The 23,917-nt window shown below is 43.4% G+C and overlaps 1 protein-coding gene across 4 annotated transcripts in view; it reads right to left on the bottom strand.

Annotated features, from left to right (window-relative positions):
* Positions 1-23,917, bottom strand: part of Epm2a (EPM2A glucan phosphatase, laforin) — a 103,327-nt gene that overhangs the window by 77,097 nt on the left and 2,313 nt on the right. The window contains exon 2 of one of the 4 annotated variants that reach the window (XM_037200395.1): positions 13,749-13,837. The exons of 1 other annotated variant lie outside the window; for it this stretch is intronic. The gene's annotated coding sequence lies outside the window, so the exon portion shown is untranslated. Of the gene's footprint in view, positions 1-1,649; positions 1,987-2,090; positions 2,386-13,748; positions 13,838-23,917 lie in introns of those variants that run through there. 2 more of the 4 variants (XM_037200394.1, XM_037200393.1) reach the window with 2 other exon arrangements.

Here is a 23,917-nt window from a genome sequence, read left to right as displayed (position 1 = left end):
ACTCCTATTCCCTATTACTCTTCATTTGGTAACACTACAATATGGCATTTTTCCTCAGTACTCCACTGGAGACTTTAAATGAAATCATCTCCTAACTGCCACATTAATTTTTCATCTTTTTTTACCTGCCTGTGATACTCAAAACCATGGCATCCTCTGGTGAAGCCCTCCTCTATATATTCATCATTCTGTTGTCCCAGAAGACCTCAAGCTTGACCTCATGATTCGGACTCAGAGTCCATTCCAAGCCCTACAGTCATCTCTCTGGGTTCAGGGATGCTCATGCTCTTACATAAAGTGGTGGGGCATTTGCATATAACATATGCACATCCTCAGTATACTTCAAGCTATCTTGTATACTTCTAGGCTTCTTGTGCTACCTAATACGACCCTAAGATGACAAAAATAGTTGTAGCACTTTATCATTCAAGAACTAGTAAGTAACAAGAGAAAAGTCTGTACATGTTCAGTGCAGACGCAATTTTTTCAGATAGTTTTGACTCAGGGTTGGTTGGTAGATGCCAGATGTGGAATCTAACAATAGAAAAGGCTGAGTGCCTTGTTTACTGTTTGTACAGTCAGTAATGAGAAAATCATTTAAGCAACCTGTGCTTGTGTCTTCTCATTTGCGGAAAAAGGACAAATAGTCCTAACAACCTCATGGGGTTGCTACGAGGGAATCAATTAGATAGTCCATTAAAAGGATTTAACACAGGAACTAACACAGTTGGTGTTCCACAACTCAGTAGCAGCTCTTATCTATGACTCTTCTCTAGCAAATTCCAACCCTTCTAGCTTGCAGGAAAATCTGCACACTGACTTGTAGAACACTACTGAAACATGTTTAGATGATTTGGACAATAGCTCTGTGCAGACTGTGTTTTGAGACAAGATCATAGTAACAGTAACTCCATTTGGGTCCATGTGATTTTTTTCCCCCAGTAATCCATCTAGTTTACAAAAATTTCTGGCCAAACCATGGAAACTGCCCCTGAAAACTGAAAGTAATTAAAACTCCAAAATCTTTCCTCTTGATTACATTAAAGGTAAATAATTTTCTTCTTTTCTATTCTTGTAAAATAATACAAATATAAGAGTTCGTTTCTACTGATTTCTTCTTACTGGTTTAATCCTATTTGGGGGAGAACATTTATGAATACTAATTCCCCAAACAAATTACTGACTCTCCCTATTTTTCCTTGCCAGAAAATTTGACAAACATGCTTCCTGACGAGAGCTGAGCAGGAAGGGACCTGATGAAGGTTACTCTGGCTCTCACTCACTCTATCTCCACACTGGTACATTAATCACAGTCCTGGAGAACCCACTTGTTCACCTTCCATGAATCTTCTTAACTAACTCATTGGCAAGCACCTCCATGTTCAAATTTATAGACAAAGAAATTGTGTGGGGTCTCTGGAATCCTTTCCTGAAAATGAAACTCACCATTCCTGACACATTCTACCCTTTAGACAAACAGGGACTGGTCTTTTATTAGAAATGAATTCAAAGGTGATTTTTAAAACATTAGAAATGCATTATGATGATGAAATTGAAGAGGTTTTCCACTTTATGTGGTTTACAATATCCTTTATAAATCAGTGCAAAATTATGAACTACCTCATCAGAAACAGGTTTTAAAGACTTACCTGCCAGGGACCAGCCTCAGCAGTTTTGGGGGTCTGAAGGACAGGATACCTGGAAGGCGTAGTAACGACTCAGAGACAGTGCTCAGGCAAGCTGACAGGTCTCACTTCGGGCTTCTGCAGTTGCTAAGTAGCTTCTGCTACAGCTTCTGCTTTTGCCTTGGTAGCCTCACTCTTTTATTATCATAAGCAAGGGGAAACAGAAGAGGGGAAATCACCCAATACGGAGTGTTCTCATGACTCCAAAGATTATTCTTAGAAAAATCACCAATATATTCTTCATCATCTTTAATTAAACACAGAAACTATCCCAGGTTTAACACCAAAGCAAGCATAATCTATTTTTATTATTAATGATTATACAATCTTCTGAACACTTGACCCAGAGGCTAGCAACATGCAATTTCGCAAAAAAGGTAAAAATAAGAACAGTGGTTAACGTACCAGACAATCATTTCCTTCTCGCACAGCCTGCTCCGACCTCAAGACCTCTGCAGCCGCCTAAGTTCCTCCTCAGCCCTCTGCAGACACCAAGCCCCATGACTGGTGGGCCACAATGACCTCAGACAGGAAATCTGCCCCTGTAAGTCAGCGACTTTTCTTTCTTATCCCAACAGTTCCAAGGAAGACCTGATCCAATTTTCAGAGCTTCCATGAAAGGAAACTCACCTTTCCTGGCAGCTCTTTTCAATCTAGGAACCCAATAAAGCTTGCAGCAATCACTCCAGCCACTGCCACATTGTCTCCACACTCCTTCAGGAGGAATCAAAACATCTGGATTAAAGTTGCCATCTCCCTTTCTTGGTGGAGGCCACCATTTTCCTCCTATTCTAGGTCCCCACACTTCTAGTCTGTCATCCCATCTATATGTTACTCCATCCACAGTCCTCAGCCAATACCCCTTAGGGTCTCACGTTTTACACAATGTCCTTGGAATAGCCTCAGAAACTGAATTATTCATCATGGCCAATTTGAGTCCAGTGTGCTGATACACATCATACCATGTGCTATAGTTGACCACACACATTTGGTACAGTTTATCCAAGCCTGAAAAGCTTCACCAGGCTGCAGATTCTTTCCTATGACCTGCATAACTGCCTTGACCCCAGCCTGGGTGATCATCTCTGCATAATTTCCCACGAAATTTGTTTTATTCCCATCCCGTTTCACAGCAAATACCGTTGGTCTAGGAACACAGAACATGAAGATCAGATAGAAGAAAAAGACTAGCATTACAAGAAGTAATTATATGGAGGAGAACATGACATGTGCATGCCATAAAGCATGACATTGGGACACGTAGGCATTTCTGCCTTGGCCCTCTAGAGGCATGCAAAGCAGATCCAGAGGGGGTTGGCAGTCCACAATCTCGGGTCCCTTATCTCCAGTTTCTGCTGGCAGCAAGTCAGGCATCTTATATGCCGTCCCCGGCACTTACCCACATAATGTCTACAGGTCCTCATGGTTCTGTATAGGACAAGGATGTAGTTTACAAAAGACAAAAAGGAAAACTGGTCTGATGACACACACCTGTAACACTATGGGATTTAGAGGTAGACTTGGTTGACTCAGAAACCAAGGTCATTCCCTTGTATAGTGAGTTCAAAGCTAGCCTAGGCTACATGGGACCATAACTCCAAAAAAAAAAAGAAAAAAAGGTAAGTGAGGAGGTGGGGGACATGCTTCAGAAACATACTCTAGACATTTTAAAGTAAAATGACCTTTTTTCCTTCCTGAAAACAGCAAAGAGTTATTTGGCAAAAGGCAATTAAGACTTTTGTATCATGTTTCAGTTGTTTAAAAGCAAACATAACCTCTATCTGGATCAACGTTTATAAACAACTTTAAATGGCCTAATATTTCAAAGCAGCTATTTTCTCTTGGATAAAATGCAGTACTTGTGGTACTGTCAAAACTGCCCCTGCCTGAGTGGACACTAATAGTCACTACACTGCTGAATAACTCTTAAATTTTTTCCTTTGTAACAGGGTAAAAATATTGTAACACACACATATGCCCACTCATAGAGAAGCCTTAACGTCAACAGACATCAGCAAGGAATCATTTATTGAGGTTCACACGGCACTTTTCTCATGCAATTCATCTCGTTGAATTAACTCTCCGGGAAACTCTGATGCAGAGCGAACCGATAAGAAGCCACGATAACACATGTCTCAACCATGTCATCGTGGTCTCAAAGGCACAGGGGTGACGATAGTGGGGTGATCTGACCTAAAAAGCACAGTCCACATCGCTGTCAAAAGGACTCGGGAGATGGCTCAGTGGACGGAGCCCTGAGCTCACAAGTGTGAGGAACTGAATTTGGATTCCCACCACCCATGTAACGCTGAACGCTCTAGCACACATCTGTCATCCCAGTGCTAACCTCCCAGAGATGGGAGGAGGCAGGAGACTGCCCATAAGCTCACAGGCCAGCCAGCCTGACAGCCACAGAAGCCAACAACCGACTCAAACAGGGTAGAAGGCCCATATCAACAGCCAGGGTTGCCCTCTGACCTCTACATGTGTGCCCATGCTCACACACATATATATGCATGCACATCATACACACACTCCCAAAGATGCTATAACGAGCTGTGTACAACCTGAGTTTATTTTAAATATAGCTGCTAAAGCATAAAGAACAAATCCTAAGGATATTTTAACTGATCTTAATTACCACAAAGTAATTTACATACTTTGGAGCAACATAAAACTAATACTTTACTTCTTCTCATATGAAATCATTCTAGAAGTACTAAATCTTATGAAACTCTCTGTTTTAACTGCGTGGGAAATTTGTTTCAGAATTCCTTGGGATGCAGTGGGCATGTAGAAACAGGGAGAAAAAGAGGATTGGGAGAGAAAGAGGAACTCATTTAAACACTAACAAGCTGGATGTGGGGGTGCACACCTTTCACCCCAGATCTTGGGGGGCAGAGGCAGGTGGGTCTGTGTGAGTGGAAGGCCGGAGTGGTCTGCATATTGACTTTCACACTGACTTCCCGGCCAGCCAGAGAAAGGAAGTGGAGAGAGGAGGAGAGACAGAGTGAGGTCACACACAGACTGCGCACGAGAGCTCCAATGAAACACTGCCACCCAGTGGAATCAGACGGAAACACATCTTTAAAGGACGGCAAGAATTTCACGGCACGGTCGGAATACAGAAGTGAATCTTCACAAGGTGTGACAGCTTAAAAAATCCAGTTGTACATAGAGCAGAAGGGTTATTACCTGAGTCTGAGAATGGAGTCCATGTTTATGCAGTAGCAAAACCTAGCGCTCCTGGCTCCCAGTCTCCCCTGTTCACCCACAGGGCCACCACTCCTAAGGAGCCTTTGAGTCCTGTTCTTGTCCAAACTCTGTCCTCCACAGAGGGTTAGACTGAGACTCAGAGGCCACCAAGGTTCCAGGCACGTCTAAAGTGTCTCATAACAGCCTGAGAGAAAAGTCACTGACATGAAAATGCTTGGAAGACTTATATTATTTTCCTTTAAAAATTGTAAAATTTGGCCAGGCGGTGGTGGCGCACGCCTTTAATCCCAGCACTTGGGAGGCAGAGCCAGGCGTATCTCTGTGAGTTCGAGGCCAGCCTGGTCTCCAAAGCGAGTTCCAGGAAAGGCGCAAAGCTACACAGAGAAACGCTGTCTCGAAAAACCAAAAAAAAAAAAAAAAAAAAAATTGTAAAATTTGGTTCTATTTCAAGGATGAGTATATCTAATTTTTAAATTCTAATTTTTAAATGTTTTCTGTTTTCCAATGTCTCTTTTAAAAAATGGAGTTCTGGACAATGTTCCATCTTTCTCCAGCGTAACAAACTCAGCTCACTGGCACACAATGACACTGAAGAAGAGAACATGGAGTGTGAATACTCCAGTTCGAGACCCTGGAAGGTGACTTTCACCGGTTCATTCATTCCTCTAGTGTCTAATAAAGTATCAAGAATTGTTTTAGGCTTTAAGACATGCTAGAATAACATGTGTTCTCACATGGTAGACGGATAATTCTTTTAAAATATGTATTTAGTTGTGATGTACTGATACATAGTAGACAAGCAGACAGGAAGAAGGTCTTTATAATGCTGTGAGTATGGAGCCTGGCTCTGAGATCCAGTTCTGCACACACTACTATGTCACCACAAACCCACCAGAACCACTTGTGTCTACATCATAGCACATGGATCACTGTACATACACCTAGTTAGGTGGGAGCATCAGGGCCTGCATGTACAACTGATATCTAGAATCAATATATTAGCTAATTAACTAATAGAATTCCAAGTCGATAAAGAGTTGAGTGATGTCAACAGAGACAGGAAGTACACAAGTCATACAAACAGATACCCAACATCTGCCAGCTGGACCTTGGGCTTCCAAGCCTCCAGGGCTATGAAATACAAGTTTCCTTCATTTATAAATTACCTAAACTAAGGTATTTTTGTTATATCAAGGCAAACAGACTATGACATCACCTCTAACTGGTTTTCACATCATAGCAAGACCGATGGAATGAAGATAGCCTAGTTCTCTGTGGAACTGAGACTGCCATAGTTGAAAAAGAAATCCATGGGATGGGCATGGCACTAAGAAAGGAAGAGTCATAGGATGCTGACGAGAAATTAAAGGATTAACAGCCTGACTTCAGGGAATGGGAAGAAAAAGTAGGCAAAAGTATGTAATCAGGAGACTAGGGGTAACTAGAAAGGCTGTATTTTTATTTTCTAAGAAGTAAAATCCATCAAATAATTTTGATAGTGTGTGACATTATCCCACCTAACTTTAGGAAAATAATTCTTTATAGAAAAGTGAGGATTGATAGAAAAGAAATGCAATAGTGACAGCATGTGGAAGGCCACTGAAATGACAAGGAATGATCTAGACATCTATAGCATAAGGACTGGAATGAAAATATAAATGTCTGGGATGGATGAGGATTATATTCTAACTGCAGAATCTAACAGCTGGATTCACACCAGTTCTTCATCAGAAGTACCTGGATAACTATATATATATTTTTTTCCATTCTACAGTCAGAACCAGAACTACTAAATTAAGATCTCTATGAGTGTGGTCAAAGAAATATTTATCACACCCAGGATCTTACAATGCAGACAGCCCAACCTATGTTCTCATTCCATAGGCTTGAGTGACTTAAGATGCAGGATGTTTAAATCAGGAACACAGAAAGGAACACAGAAAGAAGTTCAGCAAGGGTTTATAAAGAAGTATGGTTCATGGGGTCGGGATGCATAATGTGAAACCCACAAGCAATCAATTTTTAAAAAAAGAATTATGGTTCACATATACTGACTTTCACATAGTCACATGAATTCCACGTGTAAACTCAGGTAGAAACTGAATGTGTTAACATGCAGCCCAGAAGAGCTCTATGAACTAGAAACATATGGTCACAAGACTGGAGGATGGATGTACCTTCAGAGAAAGAACATAGCATGAAATAAGCAATGTGCAGAAAAAAGAGCAAAGGTCACTGCTGTAGAACAATCCTTTTCTACACTATGAATATGAAGACTCTCACTGGTTAATAAAAAACTGACAGGCTGGTAGTTGGGCAGGAAGTTAGGTGAGAAAGCCTATGATGAGAAGGAGGGCAGAGTTAGGAGTCGCCAGCCAGACACAGATGAAGCAAGATGAGAATGTCATACTGAGAACAGGTACCAAGCCACGTGGCTAAGCACTGATAAGAATTATGGGTTAATTTAAGTGTAAGAGCTAGTTAGTAGTAAGCCTACCGGCCAAGCACTTATAAGTAATATTAAGCCTCTATGTCAACTATTTGGGAATCAGCTGCCAGATATTTGGGAGTTGCTGGCGGGGCAGAAACTTCCGCTTACAGAACACTTACACTTCATTGCTCAGAAAGATGGCAAATTAAGGGTTGACAGAGTGCTGCAAGGCGCAAAAATATACCAAGTAGGATTTCAGCTGATTATGACAAAGCTAATACCTGGAAGAAGCCAAGGGCCTTCCAGAGGTCAAGCTGAGGCTCAAGGACCCTTGGTGATATTTGGCTTTTGATTATCAGCCGTTTCCTGTGTGCTATGAGTTTCTTGTGTGATATTGTAGCTTTTCCATCATTTAAGGGCACCATTTCCCCTCCACTAAAGGAATATCTAGATAACCTTCTGCGCTGACAGCTATGCTCAGCCCGAACTCCAGTTCAAGCCTCCCTGTAATTATCGTCATTGGCAGCATCTGGCCAGGTCCATCCCCAGATGGAGGAAAGTACCTTATCAGAGATACCTCTGTACTCTCTAAGAACAGACTTAAGCATCCAGACTACTTGTTCGGGAAGGCCTGGCAGATGTGCCAATTAAGCTCAACTTCCTCCTTTCCCAAATCTTACCTCTAGTTCCAGATCTCCATGTAACTATCACCAGAGGCATCTAGCTGTACACAGGTTGCCTAGCAACCGAGCACACTTCCCCCCACCCTGCAGAAAAACGGCAGGCAGATAGCTTGGACAAATAGGAGCCACTGGAAAAAAAGGCAGTTTTCTTTTCTCCCATTGACCTAGCAACTTATAGATTTTGTTGTTGTTGTTTTGAGACAGGGTTTCTCTGTGTAGTTTTGCACCTTTCAAGGAACTCACTCTGTAGCCCAGGATGGCCTTGAACTCACATAGATCCACCTGGCTCTGCCTCTCGAGTGCTGGGATTAAAGGCGTGTGCCACCACCGCCCGGCAACTTATAGATTTTTAACATTTTCTACCAATCACGTTTAAGATTATAGTTGAGCACATAAGATCCCTCTTCTTAGAAATTACCCAAATTTAGCCTTTAGTTAATTCATTAGTCACTTCCCTTTGGGGTTGCAAATGATAATTAACAATTACTGCCCCTCTATGTAATTGTTATCATCCCTCCATTTAACCCTGGAGGCCTGACAATCACTGCCTGGGGAAACTCTTACCTGCCTTTATGACGACACAAGAATTCAAACCTGGTGACCTTGCTCGACCAGGGGACTGCTATTGCTTGGGTTTATAACTGGACTCTGGAGAGACTTGGGGGAAATGGAGAGACAGAAGAGAAAGGGACAAGAATTTTGTCCAGAGAGAATGTGTGGACGAGATGGAAGATGAGGAAGAGTCAGATGGAAGTACTAGTTGGGTAAGCACGAGATGAAAAGGACCTAGATGAGGCAGAATTAAGATGAGAGAATTAAGATAAAATTTAGAGGGAGCATTAGAAGAATATAGAGAGAAATCAGGCAAGAAAGGAGCTAGGCATGAGAGCAGAATAGAAGCTTGTAGAGAGGGAGACCTCACACAGAATAATAAAGTTTATGGACTAAGGAGTTTCATGTGCATAGATTCATTTCTTTTCATCAAAGGTTAATTATCAGCTAGTTGTAGATTCTTCCTGGACACTAAGAGGGGACTATCGAGGGGCTGGACCCCCATACTCACCGACAACAGGGAAAGGGTAGATGTACGCAGAGATAATTCCATTCTGTTAACATTAAACCATCCCACCCTACTTATTTACAGCGAAGTGAAGAACTCCATGAAACCAATGCATACATTTCTAAATTAATGTTAGGGGATTGGCTGCCACACTAGTCCATGCCCTACCTTTGTGTTGGGAAACACAAAACTCAAGTGTATTTAAACTCCCTTGTTTCTTCTTGTACTCAAAACAAGTGTGTGTGGTGTGGTGTGGTGTGGTGTGGTGTGGTGTGGTGTGGTGTGTGTGTGTGTGTGTGTGTATGTGTGGTGTGTGTGTGTGTGTGTGTTATAAAACTTTATTTTTCTACAACAGCAGCCACAATTCCAAGTGTATAAGGTCGTCACAAAGGTGTTAAAGTTAATGAATAAATAAAATGATGATTCTGATTTACAAGGCTTATGTTGGGGAAGTGTGCTTACTGTCTGGATTTGTGAGGCATGGTCTCCTATAGCTCAGGCTTGCCCTGAGCTCTTGAATCTCCTCCCTCTACTTCCTGCCTACTGGGACTACAGCCACAGACCACTAATCCTGGGTTTCCTATTTTTTTTTACTTAGGAAGAAGAAGTAATGGTGGTATTTTCACAATGACTCAAATTAAATTTAGGGAGCACTGGGAGTTTTTAGGGCAAGAGCTTGAGTTCTAGAAACCCCAACAAGCCATCTGTTCCCATATGCCAACTAAAGAGATGACTAGTAACACAAGCCTAGAGAAGAGGCGTGGCCACACTGGGAAGAGGAACAGATAAAGGGCCCACTGAGCCCAAGTCCATCTCCCAGCTACAGACAAGAGCTTTCGGTCTGAGCAGAGAAACATTCAGGGGACCAGAGACCTGCACAAACAAGCAGTCCTGCTCAAGGTGTGTTCTGCTCCGTCACTGTTTCAGCTCTGGTTCTACAGGTGGTCTGGAATATTCCTTATCTGTCACCATTGGAAGGGTTCAGCCTGGATCCTACCAGATGACCAATTCTGCTGCAAGATGCAGTTTTGCTTTCATGGGTAAAGTTACCCTCCAGGGGTAGGAGAGTGGGTCTGTCCAGGAACTTTTATTCTTCCTGGAATTTAAGGGGACTACAGATTGGGGAAAGAGATTTACCCATATTCCTTCAGCCTTGGATGAAATAGTTAGACAGAGCTATGAGAGAGTAACATGCCACACTGCAGATATAATCAGGTGGCCCAAAGGGAAGGACACACAGAATGAAGGCAGAGAGAATACAGAGAATACAGGCTTTTGTGACCTCATGAGAGCTGGTGTTTTTCTTTCTTTCTTTCTTTCTTTTTTTTTTTTTTTTTGGTTTTTCGAGACAGGGTTTCTCTTGTGTAGCTTTGCGCCTTTCCTGGAACTCACTTGGTAGTCCAGGCTGGCCTCGAACTCACAGAGATCCGCCTGCCTCTGCCTCCCAAGTGCTGGGATTTAAGGCGTGCGCCACCACCGCCCGGCGAGCTGGTGTTTTTCTACAGAAGCAGCTTCTACTTCAAAGATCTAAGCAATATGAAAGCATAGAATATTGTGAAATTAACACGTTCACTGTATAGCATCTTTCCCTTTGCAAACCTAGAATATCTAGTTTCTCTTTTTAAAAAGGTTCAATGTGGATTGTGTCTTTCTACATCTTTATTTCCAATTAGACTGACCTGTGCACGGTATCTAAGTGTCTTTCTCTGACAACAGATTTTCTTTATTCACAATCCAAAAACAATCAAATCAAGTGAAAATCTCATGTCCAAATTCACAAGGAGTAAAATTGAAGGCTATTGCTCCTGCAGGAGCACTCACAAACACACACACACACACACACACACACACACACACACACACAGAGCTTTTGTGAAAAGCACTTTTAAAAGGAATATCCATCTAATCCAATCTACCTTGACTGCAGAGAAAATGTAAGAGATCATAAAAAGTAACAAACATAAACCCACAACTACATATTCAGTCAGTGTTTTATACAAAGTGTATAGAGTATTTACAAAGATTATTTATATACATTGTCTCAGTTATCTAAATAATTATTCTTAAACCAAAGTCTTCTACACATTCTTCAGAATTACCTTTAGCTCAGCATTCAGTGGGTGACATTTACAAAACTTCTGCCTAACTATTTCTAAATCTAAGTTGTACCAAGATGGTACAACTAGCAGTGTAATATCCTAGTCCAGTCTTTCAAGTGTGAGAGAGTTGGATGTCAGGTATCTAGTTAGGAATTACTAGGTTTGAAGGTCACTGAGGATGGACCCACCCTCATAACAAGCAGCAAACCAGGACTATAGGACTTCAACTCCTGATCCACAGAATGAGATCTGAGTCATATATTTCACTCTTGATGGAGACATGACATTCTAAATTATCCAAAAGATAATAAAATTACTGCCTAGCATAAATTTTTCTAGTAAAGAACGAAGACAACCATTGTCGACTCCCTTAAGAGTTAACTCGCGCCGGGCAGTGGTGGCGCACGCCTTTAACCCCAGCACTCGGGAGGCAGAGCCAGGCGGATCTCTGAGAGTTCGAGGCCAGCCTGGGCTACAGAGTGAGTTCCAGGAAAGGCGCAAAGCTACACAGAGAAACCCTGACTCAAAAAGCCAAAAAGAAAAAAGAAAAAGAAAAGACTATGAACCCTACCAAAACATGTATGTAAGCACAAGGATCTCCACCTCAGGAGCATTTTTCTCTGTAGCTGTCCCTCAACCACTGCCAACTCTGACCTCCTGAAAGTGTTTTCCTCCACAGTGGACTTTCTGCCCGTCTGCTCTCACCCTGACAGTGTTTTCCCCTGCAATTGTACTTCAATCACTGTCCACCCTCACCCTTTAAAACAGTCCCACTTTACTCCGTGATAAACACTGCACCTGATCAGCACTCTACCCCATAGGTCTCCCTCCCCAAAGCCACACGCACTCTAATTATGAGAAAGATCCTGGGAATATGTTCAAAGCACCCAATAAGAATCCTTTATAACTATCAAGGTCATCTTAGAAACAAGGAAGGTTGCTTGAAGCAGTTAGTGTACTGTGGTAATATAGTTGAGATTCTTCTCTTCCAGGCTGGCCTCAAACTCAGAGAGATCTGCCTACTTTTGCCTCCTGAGTGCTGGTATTAAAGGTGTGCTCTATGCTAACCGAGTGAATGAGATTCAAAGCAAAAAAAAAAAAAAAAAAGTAAATTAGGTTGAAAAATGAAAACTTGGATAAGTATGCACGCTCATTAATAATGCATAAATAAATAGCAGTTCCTTCAGTTTTTACAAGTGTAGCAAATCAATATGAAATGTTAGCAATACAGCGGGGGCTGGAGAGATGGCTCAGAGGTTAAGAACACTGGCTGGTCTTCCAGAGGTCCTGAGTTCAATTCCCAGCAACCACATGGTGGCTCACAACCATCTGTAATGAGATCTGGTGCCCTCTTCTGGTGTGTAGACATACATGCAGGCAGATCACTGAATACATAATAAATAAATAAATAGATCTTTAAAAAAAAATGTTAGCAATATAAGGGAAGTACCCAAGACACATAACATATAGTGCTCTGTACTGACTCTGTAACTTTCCTGTACACCTAAAACTATACTAATAGTATATTTTTGAAAATACATGCAATATAACCTAAAATGTTTTAAAAAAATCCACAAGTGAAGCTCAGATATGTTATACACAAAAACAGATTATTTCCCATTATATCAGAAAACATATTAGAAACTACACTTAAATGTGACACCCTCATAGGAACCAGAAGACAAGGTCTCTAGCCATATGTTCAATATGGTCAAGAATTTAAACATGAACTAATTAAGAGAGCAAGGAAATATGAAAAAAATAAACTAGGTGAAACTGCTAGAAATGAAAATACAGGATCTCAAGGGAAATGCCACTGCCTGTGATTGACAGCAGACTGAATCCTGCCGAAAGCCTCACTCTTCTGATTTGCATAATATAGAAAGGAATACCAGCCTCAGTGCTGGCCTGATGACCAAGGGTGATTTCATAGAAAGCTCTGAGGAAGTCCTGACACTCAACAGTGGTAGATACTTGATAACATCCATCTCTTCTGCTCTGTGCTCCATCCCCTCATCCAATGGTCTACAGCTGCAAGGTGTAAAATGAAAAACAAAACATGGAATCCCTATCCTAGTAGGGCTCACAGTCTGGTAAGAAGACCTATCTTACACAAGCATGCACTTGATCTCTTTTGTTTTAAAAATGTAGTGGACATGCCGGGCGGTGGTGGCGCACGCCTTTAACCCCAGCACTCGGGAGGCAGAGCCAGGCGGATCTCTGTGAGTTCGAGGCCAGCCTGGGCTACAGAGTGAGTTCCAGGAAAGGCGCAAAGCGACACAGAGAAACCCTGTCTCGAAAAATCAAAAAAAAAAAAAAAAAAAAGTAGTGGACATTGTTTTGTTTTAGTTACCTACATGGAACCTCCTCCCCTTACTCTTCTTGGAAACTAAAACCACAACTTTCTTCAGGAGAGCAGCAAAGTTGGGTAATATTCTATAGTAGAAATACGGTGGTGTGAGGAGAAACTTCCCCCGTAGACTCATGTACTTTTGGTCCCCAGTCAGCAGTGATGTGATTACAGACCCTCTAAGAGGCACGGACATACTAGAGGAAGTATGGTACAGGACCCACCTTGAGGGTTTATAGCTTCACCTCCCTTCTGGTTCTTTCTCTGTTTCCTGGGTGTCGATAAAATGTGACCAACCAGCTTCCTGCTCCTTCTGAATAGAGAATAAAGGAGGAAACCATCAAGAGAGAGTGAGTGTCTTTTTCACTAACCCCCTCAGATAGAAAAGTCTGATACACACCAACTCCATGGCTTTCCCTTTGGGCCCTGTGCTGCTGGGGGCTGGTCCTCCAGGCAGCGGGAAAACCTGCCCTTCCTGAAGTTGCTTTCGTTCTGTATTTTGTCATAGAAACAAGGAAAGTAACTAATACATAACCAACATGACTGTACACTGTAATAAGCTGTAATGTGAGATATGAGGAAAAAGACGTATATAGAACAAAAAGACATTAGGTAGGCTGAAAAGATGCCTCCGCAGTTATGAGCACTTACCGCTCCTACAGAAGACCCAAGTCCATTCAGTTCCTAGCACCCACCCACATCAGGCAACTCAAAACTGCCCGTAGCTTTGATTGCAAGACATTTGCCTCCCTCTTCTCACGTTCCTGAGCATTCGCACACCCAATGGTATAAATAATCTCATGCAGGCACAAACATACACATAAAAAATAAACCTTTTCCCAACAGATGTTCGGGAAGACTTCTTCGAGGCAACCGGAAAGAAACGGAGACCTAACAAATAAGTCAATGCCAGCCTGGAGAAGCACTGAAGGTAAGCTTTCACATCTGCATCCCTCTACACCCTCAAATGGCCTCCGTGGAATGAACGGAGTAAAGGCAGAAGGAGAAGGTTTCCCAGGGAAGGTCCTAGAGTGAGTGAGGCTTAGAGAGCCGCACCAGCACACTGAGGGAGCTGAGGCCCTGCCCAACCCTGGGGTCAAGGGAAATGGGAACTCTGCTCAGTAACAAGCATCCTACTGCTGGTCACCGGATAGGGAAAGATAGCTACCCAAAGTTAGCCCAGACAGACCTCCCTCAGGAATCAGAAACCTAAATACATTGCTCAGTAACCTTGTGACTTGGAGGCTCTGTTTATTGGGTAACCACAGCTCTCTTATTTCCCCAACCCTCATCAGCCAGAGAGCATTCATCACTCATGAAACTGGCCTGATGACTTCATAGACATAGACACGGACACACACACACACACACTCACACAAACTGGCCTGATGACTTCATAGACATAGACACAGACACACACACACACACTCACACAAACTGGCCTGATGACTTCACAGACACACACACTCACACAAACTGGCCTGATGACTTCACAGACACACACACTCACACAAACTGGCCTGATGACTTCACAGACACACACACTCACACAAACTGGCCTGATGACTTCACAGACACACACACTCACACTCACACAAACTGGCCTAACACCTGTTCTACCTTAAAAGGTAAATTCTCCTGGTGTGGAAAGCCCTACCCTCCAGCCTTTAGACACCCTCTATAACACCATCTGGCTCCCTGTGGCTGCGCTGCTGTTCTCTAGAGACAGCCCGGAAGTTTGTTGCCCCAATAAACTGCTTCTTCTCCCTCAGAAGTGTCTTGTTCAGTGGTTTGTGAAAGGACCAAGCAGATGCCATAACAGGCTGCTCAGTCTTCTCTCAAGAGATCAGGCCTCAATTTCAGTTTCCTGAGACTGAGCAAGCAGTTTCTGGGAGGGCCATGAACAAAAGACACAGTCCTTGCAGCAGCTCCCTTTCTGCACGAATTCTGACTGCTCAAAGTTCAGCCAGATGTTTACTGTCTGGGACCCCTCACCAAGTTAGAGTTATGTGCATGAGTCAAGGACAGAGCCTGGACCACTGAACCAGCCCCCAGTCAGTACGCGCTTGGCCAGCCAGCCCCCATGGCGGCTCAAGGACAAAGCCTGGGACTTGTGCTGGACTGCCCCCAAAGTGATAATTGTAACCACCAACCAGTCAATTCAAAGGTTACATACCCTCACCCAATTAAAAGAGAACAGAGAAAAAAATTAACCAATCCGGCCGGGCGGTGGTGATCCACGCCTTTAATCCCAGCACTTGGGAGGCAAAGCCAGGTGGATCTCTGTGAGTTCAAGGCCAGCCTGGGCTACCAAGTGAGTTCCAGGAAAGGCGCAAAGCTACACAGAGAAACCCTGTCTTGGAAAAAACCAAAAAATAAATAAATAAACCAATCTGAGTTGCACCCGTGCAAACCCCCACCCCAACCCCCCTGAAGGGCTTGTGGTTTTTGCCTTTAAAAAGCTAGCCATACAAAGAAAGAGCAACTCCTCCCTGCCTCGGTGTATTGAGTGTAGGAAGGAGTTCCCTGTCTAGACTTCTATCTACAGAATAAACCTTGCTGTTGCATTCTGGACATCCAAGGTCTTCGGTGGTCTCTTTGGGGTCACCATCTGGGCATAACAGTTTGCACTATACATGCTTACATGTGATGTCTAAACTCATTTCCCTCTGCTGATGGCTCTCATCCGTCACATGTGACTCCAGATTCAGTCTGTCCCATCCACCATTTCTTTCTTCTTCCTGCCTTCTTGCCTCTCCCCGTCTACTCTGGTAAGCGTCTTTCTCTCAGAGCTGCCTGCTCAACACTTCCTTCTCTGTAAAGTCTGCACGCTGGGTAGTCTCCCTACTAAGGAAGTCCCAGGGGTCCGGGTGTTAGCTACTGTGTTCTTATGTCTGTTAACTTTATTCCTCTAAAGACAAAATTCTATCGATTCAGCTATAGCTCCGGCAGGCATTCAGGACAAGACAAAAATACAGGTACACCAAGCCCTTTATCCGTCTATTTCTCTGGGATGAAACCCTGTCCCCAATGCTTCAGTTCCGTCCAGTTCCCTGGCTCACAGTCCTGCTAACCACTAATCTCCTATGCTTCCAGCCTCCTCTTCAACCTCTGCATCCCCCTTCTCCATCTCTGCTGCTCTCTACTCCTGGCACTCAGAAGACTCTACCCGAGATCCGCTTACCCTCCACGGAACCTCTGTCGTCCTCTCTTCTCTCTGGCCACGCTGCCTTCTGTCTGTTTCTACAGAAGATGCCTGCCCTTTCTTTCCCCCGGCTCTCTGCGTCCTCAGGAATGTTGTTTCCCCTCCCACCTTGATAAAATACCTCTTTTGTTCTCAGTCAATTGCTCTGGAGAACCTCTAGGCCTCCTCAAGGCGAGGGGATGGGCCTGAGCTTCATTAGCACAAGAAACAAAGCTAGGTGTCTCCAGCCAGCTCGTTTCCTATGCTCAGCAGGGGAGTTAGTAACTTAGTAGTTCAGCAGGTCTGGGGAGCTGAACTGTTTGCCAATTGGTCTGGGCCTGCAAGAGTTTCATAGCATAAGACAGCTGGAATATTAAAGGCTGGGTATCACCAAACATTCATCATAAATGGCTTGCCTTTTGACAGGCCCTTGGCCGGCCAAAGTATAGCTTTAATACACAGCTGAATCTCTGTGATATATTCTTGCGGCCCCCAAGACCCTACAACTTCCTTGGCATCTGTCACCTGGCGAGGACACCCATCCCTCAGGATCTTGACAATCTCTGGATGAACCACAGCCACTTGGGGATGCCCTCTGGATCAAGAGTCCATCCAACAGCACTGAACCTCTGCCACTCCCCCACCCCGCTTCCCCTCTCCCCTCAGCACTGTCCACGTCTCCCTTCGGCTCCCGTCCCCTCTCGCTCTTTCTCCCTCGGGCGGACCTCCCTCCAGGTGCCCGCCTGATAACATTCTTCTACTCCCCGCCGAGAAAAGCCTCTCCCAATTCTTCTCCACCTTTGCTCTAATCCTGGAATTCCTTTTCCTCAAGGACACCTTCTCTCCTCCCTCTAATTCTTCTCATTCAAAACAGGGCTCTTCACCTCCTCCCGGCTTAAGTCTCTTTCCCCGCCTTGGACTCAGGGATAGAATTAAACCTCACTGCCTTATTTATTTTATTATAATACAGTCTGGCTTCAATATAAACTTAATAACTAGTCTCAATGGCCAGAAAAATAATACATAAAACTTCCAAATTCTCAGAGATCCAAATTTCTTTTCTCTCTGCTCCCATATGTCCCTTTGCGCCTCTGGTCATACCCACCAGATTCTCCTAGAAAAGGCCTAGTCTCCTTCCAAACCCTTTCAGAACACAGAACCCTCGGCCTCCTCTCCGTTAGAATTTGATACAGAGGACACGGCTCCCCCAAGGGTTCTTCACCAGTGTAATCCACTGGCACATCCCTTAGCTAACCCATCAAGCCTAGATATGTCTTTATAAGAGAGAAAAATACTCGATAACTTTTTCAGGGTGTCTGCCTCCATCTGTAGATACACAAAAACTAATCATGGATATGCAGATCACGGGATTCAGTCTTACAAAGATTCAAACGTCTTTTGGGGATAGAAAATATTTTTCCCCTTCTAGGTCTTTTTTAGAAAATGTTTTAGTACAAAGGTATACTACTGGATGTTTCTATTTTTAAGTATATTCTTTTTTTTTTTTTTCACACTTCAACATCAGGAAGTAATTAATGCCTAAGAACTTTGATTGATCTCAGAGAGGTAATAGATTGACTACTAATTTTGTCTGGAAGTCTGGCAGAGTTAAATGTTGTACATTTGGTGACATTTTTTTCTTTCGTATTTTATATTTTAAAAATATTTTTGCCGGGCGGTGGTGGCGCACGCCTTTAATCCCAGCACTCGGGAGGCAGAGGCAGGCGGATCTCTGTGAGTTCGAGGCCAGCCTGGGCTACCAAGTGAGTTCCAGGAGAGGCGCAAAGCTACACAGAGAAACCCTGTCTCGAAAAACCAAAAAAAAATATATATATATATATTTTTAGAGTTTTTGATGAAGAGGAAGTGCATACGCTTTCACAGTCCACAGTAATAACTAATATGTCAATAGTCCAGGCCATGTATCAGTCCTTAGGGTTCTCCCAGACAGTCACTCCCATGTGGCCCCTGCTTCCGCCCCTCTATTGCTTCCTCAACTCACCCTACATATGAAGGGAGAACTTCATACTCTCTTCCAAGTCACCCACAGACACAGCTGGGCTGCAGCTCTCCCGGCGACCTCAGTAGCGGCTACAGGTCTGGCTCAGGGGGTGGGGGAGACTGGGTCATAGCTTAGCTCTACCTCAGCAGATGTCTACCCAGTTGGCAGACACCAGCCAGCAGTCAACCTCAACCTTACAACTGCTCCAGAACGAACTCACCTCCCTTACCTCAATGGTCCCACACAACTGGAGGGCCCTCGAAAGACACACTGGCTGCCAAAGAGGAAGGCACGCACTTCTTCAATCAAAATATGGTTGGTACTATGTAATCAGTCTGGCCAAGTGGAAGAAAGGATCTTAAAAAAAAATTCTTACATAAACTGGCTTGTAAACCTGGACTTCTATGGGCCAATTACAATGCAGGATTCTCGGTATGTCCCCTCTAGGGCCCTTGCCCTTACCTCTGCTCGGCCCACTGGTCTCTATCCTTCTCATAATGATAACTGTTTCCTGTCTCTTTAGATTATTTCAGGAAACATTAGTAACATGACCCAGGGGCCAGGGAGCCAGAGGCTTTTGACTGTGGGGGCCCACAGAGACCCCGGCTTGTGACTTGTTTTCATCTTGACTCAAAGTCAGAGTCCGAGCTTGTTTTCCCGGGCAGGCTACATAAATCGGATGTTTTGGCCAAAGGCGTGGTTACCAGGTGTCTTCTACTTCAAGGCCTATTTTACAGGATGCTTTGCCATAAGGCATGGTCACCAGATGTCTTGAGTACTAAGGAGGTGTTTACACTTGATTGTACTTTGTACTTTGACCCATGATGTCCTGTAACAGGAATCTTTAAAAGGTCTTTAAAAAAAAAAAAAAAAAGAGCCAGATATTGGGGTGAAAGCTGAAAGATCAGAGGGATAGAACAAGCCACAGCCAAAAGTACTTACCACTAGGAAGTCCTCAGCCCGAGAGAGAGCGACTTGCCGTATACTCACACCTATGTGCCTTTCTGTCCCCTGCCATCTCACTTCCTCTCTCCACCCAGCTACATCACTTCCTCTTACCGTCCAACTCTATCACTTCCTGTCTATCTGTATAGACCACCAGCCCTCTATGGTTAACTAGTGCTGGGGTTAAAGGCGTGTGCCACCACACCAGGCTATGTTCCCAGTGTGGCCTTGAACTCACAGAGATCCCGATGAATCTCTGCCTCCTGAGTGCTAGGATTAAAGGCGTGTGCTACCACTGCCTGACCTCTATATTTAATATAGTGGCTGGCTTTTTCCTCTGATCCCCGAGCAAGCTTTATTTGTTGGAGCACAAATAAAATATCACCACGGGGCTGGAGAGATGGCTCAGAGGTTAAGAGCACTGGCTGTTCTTCCAGAGGTCCTGAGTTCAATTCCCAGCAACCACATGGTGGCTCACAACCATCTGTAGTGAGATCTGGCGCCCTCTTCTGCCCTGCAGTCATACATGCTGTATACATAATAAATAAATAAATCTTAAAAAAAAAGAAAAAAGAAAGAAAGAAAATAGGACTGTTGGAGTCAGAGAGATGGCTCAGTGGTTAAGGGCCCGCTGGCTGCTCTTCCTGAGGATGAGGGTTCAATTCCCATTAGTGACATGGTGTCTTGTATAATATTAGAGGAACCAGCCTCAATATTATACTTCCCAGGGGCTCAGGAGAAAGAACTACTGACGGCGAGGACTATTTTCGGGAAAAATGAATCTTAGCACACCGAGCTCTTAGTCCATTCACTTTTTCTTTATTCTCCCCCTCTGTCCCTAGCTTTACAGTTATATATCCCCCAGAAATCACAATCCTCCCCTCCACCCAGGACACCCAGCCTGAACATCCTCAGGCAGTGAATATCCATTATCAGGATCAAATGGAGGGGTGATAAGAATCACAAAGAGGGGCACTAGTTGTTAATTACCATTTGCAACTCAAAGGGGAAGTGACTAATGAATTGACTAAAGGCTAAGTTCCGGTAATATCTAAGAGGGATCTTATGTGCACAACTACAGTCTAAAATGTGTTTGGTAAGGAAAGTTAAAAATCTAAATATTCCTAGAAGTGGTTAGGTAAGGTGTTAGAGGTCTAAAGTTAGTAAGGCTGTAAGAAAGGAGGGCCTAAGCTAAATTGTGTAAAGCTATTACTTAATGTCTACCTGACCTAGGCGGTGTCCCCTTGTGGACAAGTCAGGAGACTGTACTGGGCTGCTATCACTGTTAGTCCTTAGAAGTTGGGTGCCCCCCTGGGCGGTGTCTCCTTGTGGAATTTAAGTCAGGAGACTTGCATGTGGGCTGTTACCATTGTTAGTCCTCGGAAGTTGGGTGCCCACCTGGGTGTTGTTTCCTGTAGTCCTTGAAAGTGGCTAAGGGAGGTAATCTGATTCCAGAGAAAGCCTTTCCCTGAGGCTGTTCTCAATTTTCCTGGAATGTGTATGTCTAGAGAGTGATCAGTCCACACTGTTAGCCCTTCTTAGGGAAAAATCAATTGAGAAAACTATGAAGGCACACATGATTTTCATAACAGAATACAGCTGATATATAACAAGCCAAGTAACACCAAAAACTCCTTGGGATTTGGCTTCCTCTGAAAGAATTCCTTGATCCCTCCAGGTAGTGATTTTGCCATAACCAGCTGAGTTCTTATGATATATTCCTGCATCCCGCAGCAGTGGTGACTCACAATCATCTGTGACACACTCTTCTGGCCTGGAAGGTACTACATGCACTTAATGCACAGACGTATGTGCTGGCAAAACCTCCATGCACATAAAATAAAAAAAAAATGCAAAACAATGACCCTCAACAGTGAAAGTTTCAGTGCACTGACAAAATTATGAAGTGGATGATTTTAGAAAATCAAGTGGTAAGGTCAGAAACATAGGAAACATATCTAAATATAAGAGATAAAAATGAGCCAGGCAGTGGAGGCACACGCCTTTAATGCCAGCACTCAGGAGGCAGAGTTAGGTGGATCTCTGTGAGTTCGAGGCCAGCCTGGTCTACAGAGTGAGTTCCAGAACAGGCTCCAAAACTACATGGAGAAACCCTGTCTCGAAAAACCAAGAGAGAAAGAGAGAGAAATGAGAGAAGGGGGTTTTAGAGATGCTTCATGCATATACGGCAATCACATTTCAGAGGAAGGGGAAAGACAAAAACATAGAGAAGAAAATAGTCAAAGAAATACTTCCATGAATTGAAGGAAATAACTCTTGGCATTAAAGGAAGCAACCAAGGATCAAGAGACTCAAAACATAGTGAGAACATCCTGGCACAATAACATATTTTAAAAATTAAAGCTTCAAGAGAAAACAAAACAGGACCCCCCACACACACCCCCAAACAACCAGACTGAGTTATCTGCCAACATTGATGCTCAGAGGTCTTGAGACAAAGCCTGCAGATGGCTTTGAGATCAGAATGCTCTCCTCAATGACTAATGTGGAACTGGGGGCCCTCAGACACTGCGTGTCCCACCTGCCACTTTATGAACGTTATTAGAGAATACGACAAACAGAATGGTTAAGTTGCTCAAGAAAGCTGACTCCAAAGCAGGGCAGCAGATGGGGGTGCTTGTTGTTAAAGCGTCCCGCAGGTGGCCATGCCCGGGCAGCTTCACATTGTGGGTGACTGCAACGGGAATCCCCAGCCTACGAGGGAAGGTGTTTTTGTGAAATAAGCACAATTACAATCATTAAACTCTATGGTTAAGCAGAAAATCTTGAGAGCTAGTGTGACTCCTCTGTTAAAACAGTTAAGAAAAACAAATTTAAAATTAAGTTGTAAAAAAAAAAAACTTGTCAATATAAGCATACAGTAAACCAAACCCTGAAATCATTTTAAGGAAAATTGGAGCAAGGTTGGCATTATAGTGAAGAAAAGGGACTTCACCCATCCAGGGGTAGTTTCTGCCTCTGGGAACTCATTTTCTTTTTCAAAAAATATTTATTTTGGTGGTTTGGGTTTTTGTTTGTTTGTTTGTTTGTTTGTTTTTTGAGACAGGGCCTCTCTATTATGTAGCTCTGGCTATTTTAGAACTCTCTTTGTACACCAGTCTGGTTTCTAAATTCAGAGATCCCCCACCCCTGTCTCCTAAATGCTGGGATTAAAGGCCTGCGCCACCATTGTGGCCTCCTCTATTTTTTTTTTTTTTTTTGAGTCTGAAAGCACCACTTGGTTTATGGTGACAATTGTAAATTACCAAGCATAGTGGCTTCCACCTGCTATCCCAGAGGAGGAAGGAGTGACTGCCACCAGCTGCAGCCTGGCCTGGGCTACACACAGTGTGAGAGAGCCTGTCAACTCTCTAGCCCTTAATATATGCATCACTTTATATCAGTCTGTGCCATGCTAATAAACCATACTCCAGGGTAAGGCAGTTTAACCCTGCCAGTGACAGACAGTACAACCATCCTTGCTCTTAAGACAAGGGGCTTCGGGCTGGAGAGATGGCTCAGAGGTTAGGAGCACTGACTGCTCTTCCAGAGGACCCGAGTTCAATTCCCAGCACCCACATGGTGGCTCACAACCATCCGTAATCAGATCTGGCGCCCTCTTCTGTATACATAATAAATAATAAATCTTTAAAAAAAAAAAAAGACACGGGGCATCACCACAATCTCCTCATTAATGTCTAATCCTCAGCACCAACCAAACCATCTACAAGAGGGCATTCATTGGTAACAGTGAGAAAACAGAACATGAACATTTGAAAGCTAACGTACAAACAAAGATGGGGTAAGGAAAAGAAGAGGGGTGTGTGCATTATTTTTAGAAATCTCTTAAAGAGCAATTTTCTTTAATAAGGTAATAATGAACCCTCTACAAAATAAAAGTCAGTATCATTTCTGTAATTTAAAATGAGGATACAAAATCAGCAGGGAAGAAAGAGGTAATGAGCGCGGACTAAATTCTCCATATTTTTTAGCAGGTGCAGTTGTTAATTTTATGCATTTACAGCAGGTGTCAATAGACATAAATTTTTACAAATTATATATAATGTATATGGTCACTATCAGAAAAATAGAAAACAGACTGGCTAAAGTGGGTGCATTAAGAAATAGCAATGAAGCAAATTATTGGGCGTTTAGGGCAATGTCAGAAAAGCTAATAAAGGAGAGAAGCTGGAAATGGAAGACCTAGTATACCTTACACTGTTTTTTAAATTAGCAGATGCTATTTTTTTTTAAGATTTATT

The sequence above is a fragment of the Peromyscus leucopus genome, chromosome 8a, assembly GCF_004664715.2.
Source record: "Peromyscus leucopus breed LL Stock chromosome 8a, UCI_PerLeu_2.1, whole genome shotgun sequence".
NCBI lineage: Eukaryota > Metazoa > Chordata > Mammalia > Rodentia > Cricetidae > Peromyscus > Peromyscus leucopus.
This window is presented reverse-complemented; position numbering and strand designations above follow the sequence as displayed.